The following is a 20,140-nucleotide window of genomic DNA, read 5'->3' on the forward strand; positions in this document are numbered from 1 at the left end:
AAACATGACTAGGTCAAAACCTATGGCTGGACCGTGTATGGTCAGTGTGAGAAATTGTGGCCATTGTGTTACAGGGATAGTCAGTGGTAGTGTCTATAATGTGAATTCCTGGATATTAAATGTCCATTTGCAATTTTCTGTAGCAGTCCCAGTAATATTTGCTGGTAAAGTGTATTGAAGTAGCATATCACATAAGATGGTTAAGTTATGTTTGAGTTATTAAAAAAAGGGTATAAATGCAGTTGCAAGAACAATTCTTTCCTCTCATACATTGGGATGTTTGATTTGAACTTATTTTAATTCTGATTATAAGTTTTCTAATTATCTGTTAACCCCCCCTGCTTTTTCATCTGTTTCACTCTGTGGATGTCTCTTGTTTTTCGTTCTGCATTGAGTGTTTTGTCAGCGTGATTGTTATTTGGGGCGCTTTGACTGTGTGCTCTCTCTTTCATGCCTCTATGCGCCTTTTTTTCTGCCTTTCGGTTGAGAATTATGGAGGCTGCAGTGGAAATTGTAAATGAAAGTTTTGACAGCATTTTGAGTGCAAATTCAAAAATCCACCTGGTTACCGCAGTTACAGTCAAATCAAACGCACCTACAGAGCAGCAGCCCCAGACTAAACTGATATAACAGATATATTAGTCTCATATTTTACCTGCAAGACTGGTGTTTTAATGCTGTTGTTCATTGTTTGTGACGTGCAAATGTCAGAAAAATAAAAAGCTTGTGTCCTGGTATTAGTTTATTTATAAAATCCAAATGCAACGCGGGACGTCTCTCCTGCGAGTCTTGGGTTGTCTAACTCTTGGCAAGAAAGTAAATAAACTCATTTACCAAAATTTTGAACTATTCCTTAAATGTAAGGCTTAATAAGCAGCTTTTTGTGTCTATTTTCAAACTCTCTAATAACAAGGGCTGCTATAAGGTTTAGTCACCAAAGCACCATTATTTTCTCAGGAATACTGTCCTTTGCTTTTAGTGCTAATAAGCAAATGTTAGCATGCTAACATGCCAAACTAAGATGGTGAACATGGAAAACATCAGCATTTTAGCATTGGTATTGTGAGCAATATTAGCATGCTGATGTAAGCATTTAGCTCAAAGTACTGCTAAGTAGAGCCTCGCAGAGGCACTAGCATGGCTCTTTTTTGGTGGTTGGATGATGAGAAGATTCAAAGAGATTTTAGTGAGTATATGGAAATATAATCCAAAAAAAAAAAGATGAGATTTGTACATTATCAAGAAATAAAGAGAAATAAGAGAGTTGGAGTATGAAGAAAACTTGGGGGACATACACTGTATTCACAGTTCTGTGCATGTGCAACTTCCCCCCACTAAGCACTTGGCTTGCCCCCTTTCTCTCGGGGTAAATATTGACATTGGCTGTGAGATGAGTAGCGGGGATAGATTCGAAAAGGAGATTGCCATTTCCCAAACTGAGTCTAAACTCTGTCCTACTTTCCATCTGCCTCAATGATTAACAACAGAGAAGAAGCAGGTGAAAGAAGAAGAAGACAGTGAGGATGATGACGATGATGATGAGGAGGAAGAGAACATGAACTGGGGGCGTTTCAGCGATATGTGTCTTTTGTATGAGTTTAAGGAAGACAAGTTTCATACACATCTCTGCTGACACCCCATTTCAGCCTCTGTTCAAGTCATTCAGTAATCCCACTCTCTACAGATGAGGCCTCTTTCCCAAAACAAACATGTCTGAATGACCCTCGTCCACCTCAGCCTCCAATAAAGGACACAGGTGTTGCTCTTTAATTCCAGCTGCTCACTATAACTGTTATCTTTGTATATAAATATCAAGATATATTGATGTACTGTTTTCATCTTTAACTCAGGAATAGCTCTGCAGGAGCGTTTAGCATTGAGTCTGTGTTTATCTGTTATGTAAGCATGACAACGCCATAGAAAACCTGTGCCATAGATAGGACGATATCCTTCTGTGGATAAAAAACATCAATCATCTCTTCCTCTCGTTCTTTCCATCCCTCACTCTGTGTTGCTTCCTGTAGCTGAGCTCAGCACTGATATCTGCTCAGCCTGTCCCACTGCCCCGACCTTTGCCCTAATGTAGCGGATAAGGAAGTGTCAGTGGGAACCAGCCGGGTCAGGTTGGGTCTCAGCCCTGGGATCCTGGTTCCTGGCTGCTCCGCGGCCCCGCCATCCCCTCCCTGTATCGAGCCCTCCACATGTGTTTCCTGTTGTTTTTCAGACTAACAGCGCTGCGCCGGCTCACTGCACCAGAGCAGGGGCCTTTTCCTGAGGCTTTGTTTGGCCTGGCCTCTGGGAATGGCTTAAATTTAGGTGTGTGTGACAGAAGACCCCCTCACCCCCACAATCATCATGTATGCCACAGCCAATACAGTTGAGCCTCGTAAAGACTGGCCCCTCTTTTTCCCTTTTTTATACCTCTCGCCTCCCTTCTCTGTCCAAATTTATAACTTGAGAGCAGAAGATCAGATCTTACAACTGTAAGGAGGAGGGGGAGAGGGAGAAGAGTGTGTCTAGTCTGGTTATTCTGATCTGTGTCAGCCCACTATTGGCCTTTTATCAAATACCAGATATGGTTCAGTCATTGCAGGTATTGTCATTACATTTTTATGGTAGAATTAATCTTTAAACATTATGCATGGAGGTTCATTCTTGACCATGGAAACAGAGGCCTGACAAAATCTTACTGCAACTGTACTTTTTCTGGGCATTTTTGCCTTTTTTGTGCCTTTATTTGACAGTTGACAGTGTAGAGGAAGACAGGAAATTAGGGGAGACAGGATGGAATGACAATCAACAAAAGTCCCCATGATGACAACTAGGCTGAGTTACCTCTATACGCTGATGAAGACTGTGAGATGTGCTTGTCAACAATAGACAGTTACTATTAATTTGAAACATATAATCCCTACACATACTGTAAAGTGTGCATATGGCTTGAATTTACAAATCACTGATCTGTCTGTCTGTATCTATAAGATAATGGTTGATAATACTTTATATGTTTCCCCAGCAAACTCAAACTTTTGTTGTTTGTTCAAGGTCTCAAGAAGCTAAGACCCCCCCTGGCTCCCCCCAGGATTCAAATACTGCTCTCCATCAACTCCTGAGGGAAATATCTGGCTCTCATATGTTCACCAGTTAGTCAACTAACTACTGTTTAGTTGTGGCCAGGTAGTGTGCAGTTGGAAACAAGGTAAGACTGAATTGTAACAGTAGAGTTGTGGATCACAAAACAATGAGCTGAAAGATGCTAAAACGCTCCGTAGTGCTGAGGGAAACCGCAGAGTCAGATGATAATTCTCTATTGCGCACAGTCATTTGATCCAATGTTAATATAAAAAATTTGATTAGAGCAGCTTTAGAATTTTAAACTGCAGCTTCTGAAGAGTAAAAAAGAACATTTCAACTGCAGGGATAATGTCACAAGCCAATACTGGTGCTATGAAATCGCTTCGACATTTACTTTCTGAAATCGAGAGCCTGATTTGATACATTACTAAAAATACTAAAAGCTCACATAAAAAAGAAATGCACCAATTACAGCTGGCAGTATGATGGATACACACACACACACACACACACACACACACACACACACACACACACACACACAAACACAGCTGCAGTGCATGTCAGTTCATGGAAACATAATTTTTAGAAAAATGCTCAGGTCACTCATCTTCAGTTCATTTATAAATACAGAGTTCACCTTTTGAGCCTTTTTAAAGCTGTAATCGATGTTCCAAAACCATTTATAATGATAAAAATTTTGGAATTAGCGTGTAGAAATTCTAGACTAAACATCTTTATTTTTTAACATCCAACATTTTTGAATGACAACAATGATTAAGTAAGGTCAGTGAGGTAAGTGTATCTGCTTTACATGGAGTGTCATTGGTAAATAAAGCCTTGGGAGTGTGTCTGAAGCTCGCAGCATGTCCCCCTTCAAGAGACAGTCAGTGGGACAACACCACAGATGTGTAATATTAACCAGTGGAAATTACTCTTCTATTTTTACCTAATTATCTCCAGCAGAGTGTGAGGCCGGGCTGTTTGTACCGCCTCTGATTTTTCCATAAAGGGGGGAGTATGTAGAGACTTTATTAGAAGCAGCCCCTGCTGTTTCAGAGCAGGGCTCATCTGCTCTCTCTCAGGCTTTTGCTCCTCTGCTGGGACCCATCCTGACGGAGAGAAGTTTTGTTCATGGGCCTTTTTTAACTGAAAGGACACCAAAACCCCCATCCATGACTGAACACGGCTCTCTCGCATTTCTCGGGTCTCAGGAGGCCCCTCGGTGTTGCCCCCCGAATGTTTTCCATCAAGGAACCGGCACGCTAATTTACAGTGTGGTGAGAAAAAACTGGCGGCTCAGCAATTCGCTCTCTCCTGCCCCCTCCTCCCGCCAACCGCCACCCCTCCTCTCTCTCCGTTCGCTCTTTTTCTCCTCCTCTTTCCTGACACAGCAGTACTGTGCCAGTGTGTGACATCACAGTGCTCATCTCCAGAAAACGTCAAAACATTCCCAGCAGTGAATAGAGGGACGGGAGAATGGCTTCCATATGGGGTACACACATCTATTTCACCTCTCCCTCCTTTTCCACGGGGGCGGAGGTTGACGGGCATGTTGGGAGAAGAAGAAGAAATGAGAGAATTGGCAGTTTATCTTTCTTAGTGAAATTTGAAATGCGGCTTTCATCTTTCGCTGGCGCGGGGCATTTGCCCACAGCCGAGCCTGCTCTCCAAATCTATCATTTTATCATCTCTCTGTAGACAGGAAAGACTGCTCATCAGGTCTCTTTCTCTCTTGCTCGGTGATTGAGGAAATGGTAACTGGATCTCAGTGCTGGGCCGCTCTCCTTCCAGCCGCCACAGGTTTGGCTTGGCTGCGGGCCAGCCAGCTGCCTGACACTCCATAGCATGGGAACATCCTGCCTCCCTGGCCTGGCTGCAGCACCAGCTCCCTCTGAGGCACTGTACACACCAGCCAGGAATACACACACACACACACACACACACACACACACATGCACATATCACTTATTTATTTGTGTCCACATCAATGGAATAAATACATAAACAGTATGGAAAAGATGCATTTCTCAAGAAGCTGTGTTTCCATATGGGCTTTATTTGAGATCACATGCACACACACAAACACACACACACACACTGAAGAGGCAGGTTGTCACATATAATAGTGCAGCAGAGTCTGTGTATGTGTGTGTGTGTCGTTGACTGTACTCCAATAGAGTGGAGAGAATAGAAGTCTGCACAAAGAGATTAATGAATGTCTGCCCTTTGTTCTCTTTCAGCCTCGGGGGTTTATGGCCCTACAGTTCCCCTTAAATCTCTCACAAACACACACACACACACACACATACACACACTCTGCTTCTTTATATCGCAAACACAAGCCCAGGGGTCCTTCTTTTTCTTCCAGCTTTGATTTATAGGTCCTCAGTCTGAGTGAAAGGTGGCCCACAGATGGAAAAGTGTGTGTTCTGTGTGGGGGAGTGTGTTTGTATGTCTGCGTATCTGTGTGTACATCTGTGCATATTGCATAGTGTGAGTGCACATGTGTGTATTTGCATGCAGTGTGCACAAGAAGATCAAGAAAGAGAAGCCCCCTTCAAAGCGTCTCCGAGATGCCATGGAAGTGGAGCCTTTGTTTGGCTGCCTTGTTATTTTTCCCATTAATCATAGTTAATGTCCGTCTAATCCTTCCTGCACTGCTCTGATTGCTGGCCGGGGGGTCATCATCAACAGACAGGCAAAATAACACAAGATGGAGAAGGAGGAGAGAAAGACGAGGGGGCACTTGCCTGCTCCTCAACTCCGACCCTGTAACTATTGTTCTGCTAATTGATCATTGCTGATTGAGTTTAAATATTTCAAGCGTTAGATACCGCCGTCCTGATCAAAGAAAAACACCCTCAATTAATCTGCAGGCGTGCTCAACGGATTAACACATTCCTGGCCCGCTGTCTGCAAACAATGTAAAGAAAGAAAAAAAAAGAAGTGTGGAGAAGGGAGAAGAGGGAGGAGCTGGTGGTTGTGGTGGTGGTGGTGGTGGTGGTTTGGAGCAGCAGGTGACCCAAGGGAGTCGGAGGAAAAGGCCGCTCCAGCAATCAAGAGGGCTTAGTCTTATTTTCTTCCCTCAATGAACTCCTTGTACTAAAGTGAGTGTGTGTGTGTGTGTGTGTGTGTGTATGAAGGATGGTGAAAATACAGACTTTTAAACATCAATATTGTTCCTTTGGATTTCAACATGGAAATTGTGTAAGTCCCATACATGATGATTTTTCCCAGGACGTGCAGCAGTGCTCGAGCCAGGTTGGTGAGCGTGTGCCAAGGCAGAGTCCCCAGACAGGAACATGAAGGCCTTTTAATTTAGTATTTAATCAGGTAGAAAAATAAAGGGGAAAAAGGGCTGGAGTGTGTGTGCACCTGCTTGGCTGCTGTTCCCGTGTGTGTGTGTGTGTAATGTACAGGTTGTTTTTGTGTGTTGACTTTGGTTTTTAGTTACACATATATAGCATGTTTGCAAAATTTAAAGTCGAAACTGAATTTTCAGTTCACTCTGTGTGTAATGACATAAACTATGATGATATTGTGCAATTTTTTCCATCCTTCAAAAAGAGATCAAACTTTTTTTGAGAGCCAGCGTTGTTAGGAGATTTGCTGTCAACTTCCTGGTGGAGCTGCAGACTAGAGCACGTCATAGCACTGTAGCCAACAAGATGTTTTTTTTCCCCCTTTTCAACAAGCTCACACAGTATTGGTTATGACTGGTTACACAATAAAAAACATTTGGGTCAATACAGCACCAATACAACACTGGGTTAGCTCTACTCAGTAGCAATTTCTTATTTTGACCCTGTTACACATGACAAGCTTCAGCTAAAAACTGTCACAAATGATTGTTTCTTGTACAAAACGATGTACGTATGACTAGTGTTGCCAACTCAGCGTCTTTCTCGCTAGATTTGGCAACTTTTAAGACCCTTTTAGTGACTATTTTTCAAAAAAGCAGCTAGCGATGTGTCTAGCAACTTTTTGGACAGACCTTAACTCCTCTCCTTGAAGGGAGTTGCCAGTATTTCCAGTGAACAACACTAATGAGGCTCTCTGGACCCTGTGGGTGAGACAGAGCAGCAGTTCACTCAGTCGATCAATCATCAGCCAGACAGAGACATGAATGAGCTGTTAATGTGCGTACCTACTTACCAATCACTGATCCCCATTGTTTGATTCTAAATGCTTTAACTTTACTAAGTTTGACTTTGTTTTGTTACAATAGACACAGTTAACAATAGTGGATTTATTCCAGTACATTATCATCTCTCTGTTCATGATACTCCAGTTAGAGTCGATACAACAGCCTGCATAAAACAGTTTTTGTTTATTAGAGGTAGATGTAGATGCACATTGAGGAGCTGCTTGAGCTAATGATATAGCTACTTACAGTCAGTTCAGTTTAACTTAATTTTCTTTAGATTTTTTTTAAATCTTGCACGTATGTATGTATATGTAAATATGTCATAATGTCATAGATATGCAAATTAGCATTTGACATCATCTAGCGACATCTTGCGACTTTTCCTGCGGGCTTTAGCTACTTCCCACTGAAAATAGTTGGCGACACTGCACATGACATTCAAAAGATACACAAGTTATTTACAATCAATAACAAACCATGATGTGTAAGTTTAAAATGAGTAATTATAACAAGCTTCAGTTTGGGTAAAAACCCAACAGTAAAATGAAAAATAACACTAAAACTGGGTCAAAACACCCCCCCTGGCTTGAGTGACTTTTTGGGTAACATTAACAAAGTGCTCTGTGTTCTGTTTTGCTTCATGTTGTTTCAACTTCTACTGAGTCGTTGACAGCTCTTGCACGCTCAGCATTGTGTTCATTCCACATAGGCGTTAGCTAGCATTAGTTGTCTCTTTTTCATGGCTCCAGTTGTTGTGATGACAAATAACCAGACAGTCAAAACTCACAGGAACAGACATCTGTAACCTTCTCATCCTGTACATTACCCTGTAACCCCTCTAATCACAGACACGGGCTAAGCTAAGCTAAAGCTAAGCTAAAGCTAAGCAAGTAACATTGTTTATAGTACTTGACCACACAGATACTGCAACAATCAAATTAGTACCAAAATCCATTCTAATGTGGAGGCCCAATCATGGCAATAAATAAAGCTTAAATGTCGGCCAAATATGTTACAAGTCAAATTAAAGACTAATAATATATATACTAATTTCACAGCAAAAATTTATTTTAATTTCAGTTTGAGTTGTACTTGTATTACTTTGTATTCATACTCTTGTGAAAAGCAAGAGGAGAAGAAGAGATTGTCAATGAAAGGCGGGAGTGAAGAGGCTCTGTTTGCCTTTTCTCCCTCTTTGTGGTCTATTTACTCATCAACATTTACTGTAAAGGAGGAGGAAGAGGACTAAGAGGAGGTTAATGGGTTTGATTTCACTAGACTGAAAGACTCACCCCAACGTCTGCGAGGGTTTGTTTTGGAACTGGCTCTCAGAAATGTTTGGCAATAGCCGTCTGCAGCTCCGACTCATTAGATCAGAACCAGAATGAGAGCCACTTTAAATCAGAGTGCAATAAAAATTAAGGATTCTCATGTTGTTACACCGATGATGACATATTGGCAAATACCTCTTCACAGTAGGATACACAGAGTGTTGGCGTAGCGCATGAGAAACAGGATCTCACATACAATAAACAAGACCAGGTCAAACCTAGTATTATACGGTTGGACTGTGTATGAAACGCAAGAGAGCTTTTAATTTGTGTGTTGCCTGGTTACGATCAGACATGGACATTGCAGCATTTTTAAGATGTCTGTTTTTATGTAAGTTTAAGTCTATTTATTTGTATAGCACTTCTCATACAGTAGTTGTAACTCAAGGTGCTGTACACATAAGAAACATTTAATATTTAGACTATTACTTATATGCTTTATATATTATTTCACTTACCCACAACCTGAAAAGTAGTTTTAATGCAGTAACTGTCTGTCATTGACTCAGTCAGTCAGTCACAGACAGACTTTAGCGTGTGTTACGTTCCAGCCAAAAATATGTAAGGACTATTGCACAATTCATTCAACTATAAATACTCGCCAACAATTAAAGTTGGATAAGGAATAAAGAACCTAATTGTTATTCCGGTTAAAACAGCCATCCCCTGTTGCCTGAAGGTGCTGCCAGACTGCCAAAAGCAGCCTTAATGATTAATATCGTAAAGTTGTTTTGAGGTTTGACATCTTTACAGCCTGTATCTCTGATATAATGAGACCTAATTATGGTTTAAGTTCATCAATACTGTCATGGTTTTGGCTTCATTTCTCACTGGGAATGTGCTAAAAATACATAAACTCATGTTGCTCAATAGTATCTGGGTTGAAAATGTTAGCTGAAATGTCCTACAATGGCAGCCAGGACTGGTTTTATAATGTATCTCCCCTGATTGTATTTACTGAAATCCGCTGTGCTGTTCCAACTAGTTTTCATGTCAAGACCATCCAAAGCTTTGAATACTAAGAGCTTGACTGCTGGCAAGACGATTGGCTAACATTTTGTTTTCAAGGAAAAACTGCCAAATCTGCCATTTACATGGAAATTCAAAGAAAAGAAAGACAAATGCATTTTAAAGTTAAAGTAGTTCAGGACACCCATTCACAGCCACGTGGTTTACAACGTGCACACACCAACTGTTCAACTGCTAATATACAATAGCAACTTGAAGCATAAAACTTGTAGACAGCTTCGCATTACTTTGAATTGATGCTGGTTGCAGCAAGAAGACCAATACTAGATGACCTGATAGGTCTGTTCATACATTAACGACTTAAAGCGTTTAAAGGATCCATTATATTTTGTTTTTCTGTGGTTTTTATATCATTCTGTTGGTTCCCAGTAGTGTTCTATATGAATTCAAACCTGAAAAATCAAATTTTGGTCAAAGTATGTATGTTTAGCATCAAAATGCCATTTTCTCAAACCTTCTAAAAACTTTTTTCCCACATGACCTGGCGTAGGTTTCTGCATGATGACGTTGCTACATAGAAACCTATATAAACCCTCTAGCCTGCCTAGCCAGTAGCCACAGAGATGGACTGAGCACTCACTGTTGCTGCTGCTCTGCTAAATGTGCTAACAGAAACACATAGACGGAGCACTCACTGTTGCTGCTGCTCAAAGTTTAAAAAAAAAACTCTTGAACTCTCCTCCCGCCAGTAAACGGCTCCGGATCAGAGCAGAATCCAATGTGACTTGCAGGTGTTATTCGTCTTGATGCTCCAGCTCTGCTCCCAGCTCTCTCCTCCAGGGGGCATTAGTGCTCTAACCCACCTCACTGCTTTTGCTAACGGCTGTGGGCGTTTCCATTTATACAACCTGGAAAAAAACTTAGATGGAGTTGTCCTTCAAGCACGTCAAACCCATTTTGATGCATTAATTCAGGCCTTAACGCGAGCCTATATAACTTATACTGAACAGTGGCCATAAGTGACAACTATGGAATAATGGTAAAAGCTACAATGTTGCATAACAGTAGCGCAAGTTAAATAAAGTGTCAGTGAAGTAACTCAGTAATGTACATTATATTGCAATATCTATATTAAGTTTGCTAACATTAGCCACCATACGCTACTAGTCATACCAGACCAAGTAAGGAAGTTTTGCTTCTTTCTTCTCCTCCCTTTTAAGTCAGCTCTTGTGCATATTGGAAGCCATGATACAGTATGAAGACAGATGTAATGTTCTCTTTTCTTTTTCCAAGTCAGAACTCTGTCTGCAGCTTTCTGAATGAACTGCAACTCACCCACAGGTTTGTTGTCCAAAGTGAGAGAGGGCCAAAATAGTCAATTTTGCATCTCTTTATCACTGAACAGCAATGATTACACCCACAGTAAATCTAGCTCATGACTTGGCTGCACCCACCCAAGTTTTTTTGAGATAGCACACATGCACCTTTGCTCCAGACACAACTCTTTCATATACAATTGAACCTATTCACATACTTTCCCCCTGGTTTTAGCCTGAGCTTTAAGACCACATTATTTTGGTATCATGTTAACTCTGGATTATCCACTGGAATTTAAATAAAGTTCTGCAGATTTAAACAAAATTTTGGCTGCACAGCATGAGTTTGTAATGACTGTCCCACTGGTGAGTCAGTGAGGCTTAAAACTCAGAATTAGAGGTATGCTTCCCCTTCATTCATGCAAAATCTCACTTTAATGCTCACTAAGCTGCAGTTCATTGTAGGTCTGGTCAGTTAGACTGACTTTATTTCCACTGAAAGCATTTTGTTTTTTCTCATGAAAGCTTTTACATTATCTGTTCTGAACACAAATGATCTGGTAGGTCATGAAATGAAGAACAGGGTTATTTTGCATAAGATAAAGCTATGAGGAGAGAAGGAAAAAAGAGAGTGAGAGAGTCACAGAAAGAGGCAGAGGCTTCATGGATGAGGGAGGGAATGAGACAGAGACTTTTGGCTGTACCAACCTGCATGATGATTTAGTCCAAACCACCACTATCATCACGCAGATATCTCTCCCATCTCTGCTTGCATCTCCTCCTCAGACACACACACACACACAAACACACACGCATGCACACACACACACAAACACACACACACTCCTCCAGTGGAAATTCCCTCATCATGACTCCCGTTATGATAATAATTGTTATGTCCAACATTTCCATAGCAATGTTAACAAACATCATCCCCAGACAGCAGAACCGCCAAACTTTAAGAAAGATAAAACATCCAAATGTTTGGCAGTGATGCTATCAAACAGCACTCAGTCTTTGACCGCCTACACTTGCTGCAATAAAACTTAAATTAATCGTCAGACAAGGGATTTGACTGTTTCGCTTCGGCGGCTCTAGTGCTGGTGATGAGGTGTTGAAGGCCCTCTGGATGAAGCAGGTTGTTCCTATAGAAGTTTCTATATAAGTCTGACATTAAAACAGCATTACAGCCACATCTGGTCGGCTGTTAACTCGTCTCAAGGGAGGATCTGGCTCGATTTTAAATAGTTGTGTGTGTTTTTGAACAGTATATGGGAACCTGAAGAGCGATGTAACGTCCTGATCGATGTATATCCCAGTAATCTGTTATACCTCCCCTTTTCCTGTTTCTGGGGGGAGGACACCAATGGCTGATCTGCACAGTGTGTGTGTATGTTTATGTGTGTATGTGTATCAAGGCTATAGGTCAGGTTGTGTGTGTATGTGTAGAGAGGCTATAGGTCAAGTTATTTAGCACGGATCGTTGACATTTTCCGTGAGATTAAGAGCATAATCACAGTCATGAGGGAACCTGTTACAGTGTGTCTAGACTGCAGGACCACAGGTTGCTCATTGTTACAGCTGTCCACCAGAGTTTAATGGTTAAAGTGACCCATTATTTTTTAAGAGCTGCTTGCATTATAAATAAAAGAGCAGTGGAGTACATATTCCTTCATTACAATCATCATGGTCAGTGCTGTTTATTTTGACATAAATCCACATCTGCATTTTTGATCCGTTGAAAGTAGCTCTGTTACATCACCAAGCATGCTGTGTGTTTACACCAAGGATGTGTCAAGAGAAGTGTTAGAGGATGATGGCCCAATCTGGCTGAGCTGTTCAACTCCCTAATAACAACAACAGCTTGTTGCCCTCCAAAACAACCCATATAATTATTTTCTGATCAGCCACTTCAATGATTAAGGTTTGGTCAACTGTAGTCACTCAAAAGTATTTGATAAGGTTGTCACCAAAAATGATATCTAGGTCATTTTTAAGTCTTTTACCAAATGACCAATTATGTTATATTGTGGGGACAGACTCAAAAACAATATACTGATACAGGTCTGATGCTAGTGGCATTGCTCTGTGGATGGTAACTGGAAACCTACTGTCAGCCATTCGGTCCACCGCTTTGGTCCAGCCTGAAATATCTCAACAACTATTGGATGAATTGCCATGAAATTTTGTGCAAATGCTTGTGGTCTCCAGAGGATGAATCCTGTTGACTTTATTGATCCCCTGACTTTTCATCCAGCGTCACCATGAAGTTTGGGTGAAATGTCTCGATAACTTTTGGATGGATTGCCATGAAATTAGATACAGCAGACATATTAGGCTGTGGCAGCATCAAATTTTTCACTGGGTTATAGTTTTTTTAGTACATATGTTAAAAAAAAGGCTAAACAAACTTATCATTTAGCAATATTAAAAGTGTGAGATGCACACTACCAAAGATTGGAAAGTTGACAGATATATACTGATGCTGAAAAACCTTTAACTGCTTTCTCAGACTTCCACTCATGGATTTATGACCCTTGTTTCCATGTATACTCTCTTTACAACCATATGCCTTGAATGCTGAAGATATGTCCACTGCAATAAACCAAAGAAACCTCAAGAAATCCATTGATTTTCAGTGACAAGCAAAACTATTTCTGGCTGATGTTAACCACGGTCATCTTGTTTCTTCATTTGGTGGGTTTGAGAGTTTGGCTGTAGCTGAACTTTGGAGGGGCATCTCCCATCAGCAGCCAAAATTAGAATAGCTATATGTCCCAACGGATATTGCAACATTTGTGCTACAAATGGCAGAGAGCAAGGTCAATTTGTTCACTGAAACATGACGTGGTGATACAGCTGATATATCAAGGTTGAGCAATAGTGCTGACACATGCAAGGGTGAGCATAAACAGACATATAGCTCTATATACACTCATACATGAAACAAACACACTCATCGCTGCATTCCACCAGCATGAAAGTGCTTTCATGTTTACAGCAGAACAAACAGAGGAGGGCTTCACCTCCTGTGTTTATCTGTAATATGCTTGTTTCCATGACCGCCTTCCCTCCTAGCAGTAAGAAACAAAACATTTGCTCTAATGGATTAGAGCTTGACAAGCAGCAAGCTTAAAAGAACAACTGATAAATGTTTATTGTCATTAGTAATGGTCATTGGCATTTATACTGAGGATTACTGCTGATGAACATAGTTATGTCACAAATAGGATCAAATGTCTATTTAGTTAAACATTAGTAACTATGGTCAGTAAATTTCTTCTGTTAGAGGATGATTTGGATTTATTATAACTTTGGTCTTATTTTAAAGCTGCACTAATCAATATGTTTACATTAACGATGAAAAAAATTAGTATGTGAAATATGAAAAGTGTCTATTGTGGTGACAAACCCGGATCACCCAACTCTGAAGGTTACTCTGAGCTCTACCACAGAGTTTTAGCATCTTTCAGCTCATTGTTTTGGTTTTACAGCCAGCAACTTAACTATATTAGTTAAGTCTTATTGCTCTCATCAGTTTCCAGCTGTGGTATGCAGCTGTTTGCAGTAATAAAGCTCTGATAAACACATTGTACGTTACCTGCTCAGTAACAAACAGCAGACCAACAAATTTGACAAGCTATTGAACATAGTGGAACATTTAGCACCACCACAGGAGTTTGTGGAGACCAAAGCAAAGTTTAAAGGAGAGTGAATATTGGGCCTACAGTTTCCAGGTGGCCAGAAACCCAACTCCAACTGAATGTTTATGTTGGTCCGTGTCTGCTTGCTAAGACATTAAACATATTAACCTTTAAATGCTTGTAGCACTGGCCCAAAGTGTCTAAATAAATGGAATGCAGAAACATTGCTTTGGCATAAGAATTGAAAGACAAAACAGCAATAAAATGAATCCCAACTTATCCGTCGTTATCATCCATCACAATTTACAGACTCACTTACTGGTTCAACTTTGACCTTCCTTTCCTGTCCAGTCAAAGATTGGTTTGTTTACAAAAGGTCCAATAACTGTCTGACCTCTCCCATTTCCTGCCTGATCAGATCATGACTGTTATCATCATAATCAGTAAAGATGATGGCCACAACTACGAGAATAAGACGCAAGTTGCAATTAACCAGAATTTTCCTTTTGATATAGCTTGGCCAAGAAATTTGTCATGTTAGTATGACACAGTGGGGTTGTGGCTAGATGGGTGTTTTTTTTCAGTGTCTTTACCAGCCAGGAAGATGAGGGAGAATGAATGAGTAATGCTGTCTTCTCCCTCGTCATCTAGCATTGCTATGCCCTTGAGCAAGGCAGGAAGCCCTGCTCTGTGGCCAACAGTCTACTGGCAGCTCCCAAGCCTGAAACAGATTGAATGTGAAGCAGACTGTTGCTCCTGGAAAAGAGAAAGTATATACTCAATTGCCTCCCCTGAATGACTGTAAACTATAATATGTGTATATCCATGGCTTTGTAAGACAGTCCTACATTCTTGCAAACCTCAGTGTCTTGTTGTATTGTCATAAACCAAATCTAGGTAATGTAATAAGTCCAAACTGGCAGCAGGGTCTGGGAAAGTACAGTCCTCTGCTCTGTATCGGTTTGCAGTCAGTGGATGTGGTTGGCGGATGGGGATAGTGGGCAGAGTATGTACGTCTTTCTCTCTGTGTGTGTATGCGGGTGTGCGTACAGTACTTGTGTGTCGGGTAGAGGGTCTAGCCAGCTCTCGTTTCGCTCCATTTGCCATCGAACCCCAGCTGAAATAAAGAACACATGGAAGCTGTTTTGAAGCTCCCTCAATGCCGGTTAAAAATCGAAATTTCCCCCGCGACTTCTTACTGTCTCCCTTCAACCCTCCGCCCATCCCTCATCCTACCCTTTGTGCTTGGAACTGTTCGCCCGGAACAGGCAACACCAATCGACCTCAAAATTTCCATTCGGAAAAGAGACGAAAAACCAAAATAAACAGATGATGAAGAAAAAAGAGAAGAAAGAAGTAAAACAACGTTTGCGTGCACGGCTGTGATGGGAGGGCAAATGCTGTGCCAACTGTGTTATGGTTGGCAAACCTTGAAGTGCCTGATCTACAGTTGAAGGAGGGAAAAAAAAAGCACAGAACTGGAGCGACAGCCTGCCATACAGTGTGGTCGCCAGCCGCTGTATGTTTGAACCATGGGAGAAATTTCATGTGGTTGTAATTTTCATATTAAAGTAATGGGGGTCTATCAGTGTTTGAGATGTACAGATGTAGCCTATGCACCAGCTGCTGTGTGTGTGTGTGTGTGTGTGTATGAACATTTACAGTGTCATTGCAGCTAGCATGTGTGTCGGGAGATATACTGTAATTTACTTCGTAATAGCACCTAATAATGGCACTTCAGAAATGCCACAATAAATGGTATGTTGGGTAGGGTGTGAAAAGGAAAAATAGTCCTTGAGTACCATTCTCCATTTCAGCATTACAGGAAAGCACTTTTGAACATTTCATGACATATCAGCTTTAGACTGATGTATGAGGCTGATTGTTTTTTTATTTAAATTCAGATGTGGTCCACTTAGTGTCACCGAGTACTTATGTTAAATTGACCTACTTGAGTCCTATGGAAAGCCCTTAAACTCAACATGTTCTAAAGCAATTCATTCGAATTTTGACCAGATTCTACAGTACAGAACAGTGGTGATCAAAGTCGACATTTTGCAAGTCCAGAGTCAAGACAGACAAGTATCAAGATAAGTCCTTAAATAAATTTCCCAAGTCAAGTTCAAGACTGAACCATCATGTTTTAAGTCCTTAACACGTTACTGAAACAGAAGGAAATATTAGGCTATTACTTCTAAAAACAAATCAATGATGGATAGCTAACATTACACATTACCAATATGCTGATGATTTTAAAAGACAGCATTTAGGTTATGGAGTTATGGATTTCCTTACCACGCTGACACTGTTGAGGGTTTATTGTTTTCATCAGTGTCTCTATTTGGATACTTCCATTATTACATTATATACTTGTGTAGTGCATGAATTTGGACAGGGTAGTGTTGTCTCAAATTGGACATGGCTGTTGTTCACTTACTGGAAATGATGATCACAACATTTGATGGCGTCCTCACTTCCTGGGAGGTTGGACTCCCGAGCGGAACTTGCCAAGTCCTCAACAAACCTACCTAACTGTACAGTGACAAAATAACCTCAACTCAAAGCTCCACTAAGACTTTTTTTCTCACAAAAAAATAACCTCACTGGCGGAGAGATTAAGTTAATTATTTTAGTCTGTAATGTAGCTAGAATAAAAATACAAACTGTTATGTGGCTTATAAAAATAAAACATTTAGCGGCTCCTCACATCTCTGAAAATGTCGCAACAGCTTTACAAACAGGCATTATTTGGATAAACTTACCACATATTGGGAATCTACATGGTTACTTTCTGGAAATAATAAAACTTAATAAAGTGACATATTAACAGTCCTTCAGTGAAAATTACAACAGCTTTTAGCCTGCTTTAAAATCTCTGCTAGGTTGGTGGTCCCTCCCCTACCGCTACATAGCCAAGATGGCAGCCATTGAGGGTGAGAAGTGTCCAGTGTTCCATACTCAACTTTTTGACCGTTATGAGTACACCATAACTCTGGGTTCTCATAGTACACTGCATTTTGCTATAAATGTCAGTGTGAATGCACTCATGCACTCAAAATAGCAAATGTAAGTACGGAAGAACATGAATTGAGACATAGCACATTTTCAAAGTTAAGTATTCAACACTAACTTCTTAGCTAACATTATCTTAAACCGTAGCTGGCCATAGATTATTAAACATAACTTACCGTTCTTTGTGTGGCCTCAAATTTTGAATGGCAGTGGAAGTTTTATCTCAGTCTGATATTTCTTAGCTGCATGTTTTGCATGTTGCTGCTGACCAAGTGTATATGTTATAAGATCATTTTTAATCCTCAGGCTTGTTTAGGATATTGAGTGATTCCAAGTCAAAAGACTGAAGTGTAAGTTAAGTCACAAGTCATTTGTGATTTTTATGGACTCCATGTTAACGTTATTATAATGCTACAATTATTCTGAAGTAACAACTGAATCTAGATGAATAAAATATTTACTTACAATGGAAGAAATATAATTATTGTATAATTATATTATGTAATTGCACTTACCAGAAGTAAGAGTTACTGATAGTTTTAAAAGTCTAATATGGGATATTCATGAGTGTAATCCTTGTTTGAGTCAACCTATATGTGTTAAATGTATTTATCATTATGTGAGTACAAATTTGATGCTTGCCGTCCAGGTGTTAACTCTTTCCTCCCTGCTAAAGTAAACCAAGCTTGGTACAGCAAATATAATGCACAACAGTTAACTTGGCTTACAGCAGCAGCAATTGCAGTAATGTTAGCAGCAGTGGTTAACAAAGGAAGTGTGCAACAGCAGCATTGGCAGCACGAGTGCACAGTGCATGTCAGCATAAATAAACCACCATATTGCAAGTGGTGCCATACGTTGCAGAGTAAACAGACTACAGCAGTGGAGCTCAAGTTGTCTGCTTGATCTAGCTTGCATGCCTCACTCCATTTTATTTTTTTAGTTATTAGCTGTCACGTCATTGTTGGGGTGGTTTAGCCCTTCATCAGTCAGCTGTGTTTATCCCGGAATGCCTTTCCGATTCAGGTCATTGTCTGGCTGCATGTTTGCTGTTACGACAAAGGCGTTAAGGACAAGCCCTCTCCCTCAGTGACCCTTCAAGGCCTGTTGATACAGTGAGTCTCATGTTCAGGCTTCCCATTTATCTGTCACCACTGGGGTTTAAATCTGGCCTTATTTGTGTGTGTGTGTGTGTGTGTGTGTGTGTGTGTTCAATGGGTGGTCTAATGTTGGTTAGTACTGAGTACTGAGACTTTTTATGTCTTTTTAACAAAACAAGATGAGACTCTCCAGCTCCTCCATTGTAAATCATCACATATTTATCCTGGGGGACAAAAGCATTGTGACCTCTGACCTTTTATCTGTTTTCCTACAGCTCAATGGATTTGACTTGCCCCTCAAGTAAATGGTGTCACTGCTGAGCATCATGGTGTCTAAGCAGCTTTTATTTATTATTTATTAAAGCACAGTGCCAGTATGCTTTTTGTTCATTTTCTGTGGGCACTGACGATATTTGTGCGCAAGCAGAATGACCAAAGATATGTCGAAATCAACTCTGGAGACGTTTAAAGCGATAAAGGTAATCCTTCAGTAATGAGAATAAGTCAACCATGTTTTGAAAAGTTGCACAATGTTCATACTTCATGTTGATTCTCACAAGTTAAAACGGGATATCAGGAGCCGTCTGATTTCCATTTGCAGCCTTTAAGCTATTAAGTGTTTTGGCATGAAAATACAGAACTTAAACATACTTCAGTCTACTTTAGGAACACTGGCTATCTAACTTTAATACTGAAACTGCATGTTAAACCCTACTTGCTTTCACATTCAAGTCTTGGATGAGGATCTGTGGACAATTTTATGTGACTGGAAACAAAAAGAAGAGCTTTGTTGATTAAACATGTTTAATTTTACATCCGAGGCACGCCGTCATATCTTTAAACAAAGAAAGCTGTGTGTGTGTGTGTGTATAGTGTTTGACTGTTGGAACACTGGTATTTGCTTTTGACCTGTGCCAATAAAAATTAGGTTTGATACAACTATCAGCTCTTTGAATGCACCAGTAACACAAACCGAGACTCACTGATGCGTCACATGTATGTGAGGGAAAGGAGCCGAGGGAAGGAGCGGGCAAGAGAACAAACCAAAGAAACAGCGTTCATGTTTCTGAGCTATACATCAGATTCCCTCTCATTACTCCAAACCCAGATATTTGCAGGGTTTTCACACGTCCTTCATAGAGCAGTGTGGTTTTGGATGGGGGTTTCTCCCTCTTGGCCATCAATGTGAAGAGGGTCCCAGGCTTGATTCAGACAGCAGGATTAGTGGTAATACTTCTTGCCAGGGAGATGGGTGGATGATGAGGAGGAGGAGTAGGAGGAGGGACAGGGATGGAAAGCTTGTAACCTAAAAAAAAAAGTCCTTGAACTTGGGAAAAAAAAAAAAAAACAGACGTCACTTCAGATTAATGACAATGCATTTTTAATTTGCTCTTGTGGGGTTTGAATAGCTTTCAGGGGACCTGGGGTCACGCAGCTCGCTGTACCTTTAAGGGCCATGTCAAACTTCATTTCTTGTAAAAACATGAAAATCCCCGTGGTTGTAGTTCAGAGGTTTACACAACAGACAGAGAAAGTAGAAGAA

The 20,140-nt window shown here is 40.6% G+C and overlaps 2 long non-coding RNA genes across 2 annotated transcripts; one reads left to right on the top strand and one right to left on the bottom strand.

Moving 5' to 3' along the window:
• Positions 1 to 3,791: 3,791 nt before the first annotated feature.
• Positions 3,792 to 10,695, bottom strand: LOC122997147. The gene is made up of 2 exons (XR_006407155.1): positions 10,221 to 10,695; positions 3,792 to 4,977 (listed from the first exon to the last, which is right to left on the bottom strand). It is a non-coding gene; the product is annotated as an uncharacterized LOC122997147 (long non-coding RNA).
• A 7,078-nt stretch (positions 10,696 to 17,773) lies between these two features.
• On the top strand, positions 17,774 to 18,962 carry LOC122997561. The gene is made up of 3 exons (XR_006407235.1): positions 17,774 to 17,847; positions 18,524 to 18,612; positions 18,873 to 18,962. It is a non-coding gene; the product is annotated as an uncharacterized LOC122997561 (long non-coding RNA).
• Positions 18,963 to 20,140: the final 1,178 nt, after the last annotated feature.

Source organism: Thunnus albacares, chromosome 14, assembly GCF_914725855.1.
Source record: "Thunnus albacares chromosome 14, fThuAlb1.1, whole genome shotgun sequence".
Lineage (NCBI taxonomy): Eukaryota > Metazoa > Chordata > Actinopteri > Scombriformes > Scombridae > Thunnus > Thunnus albacares.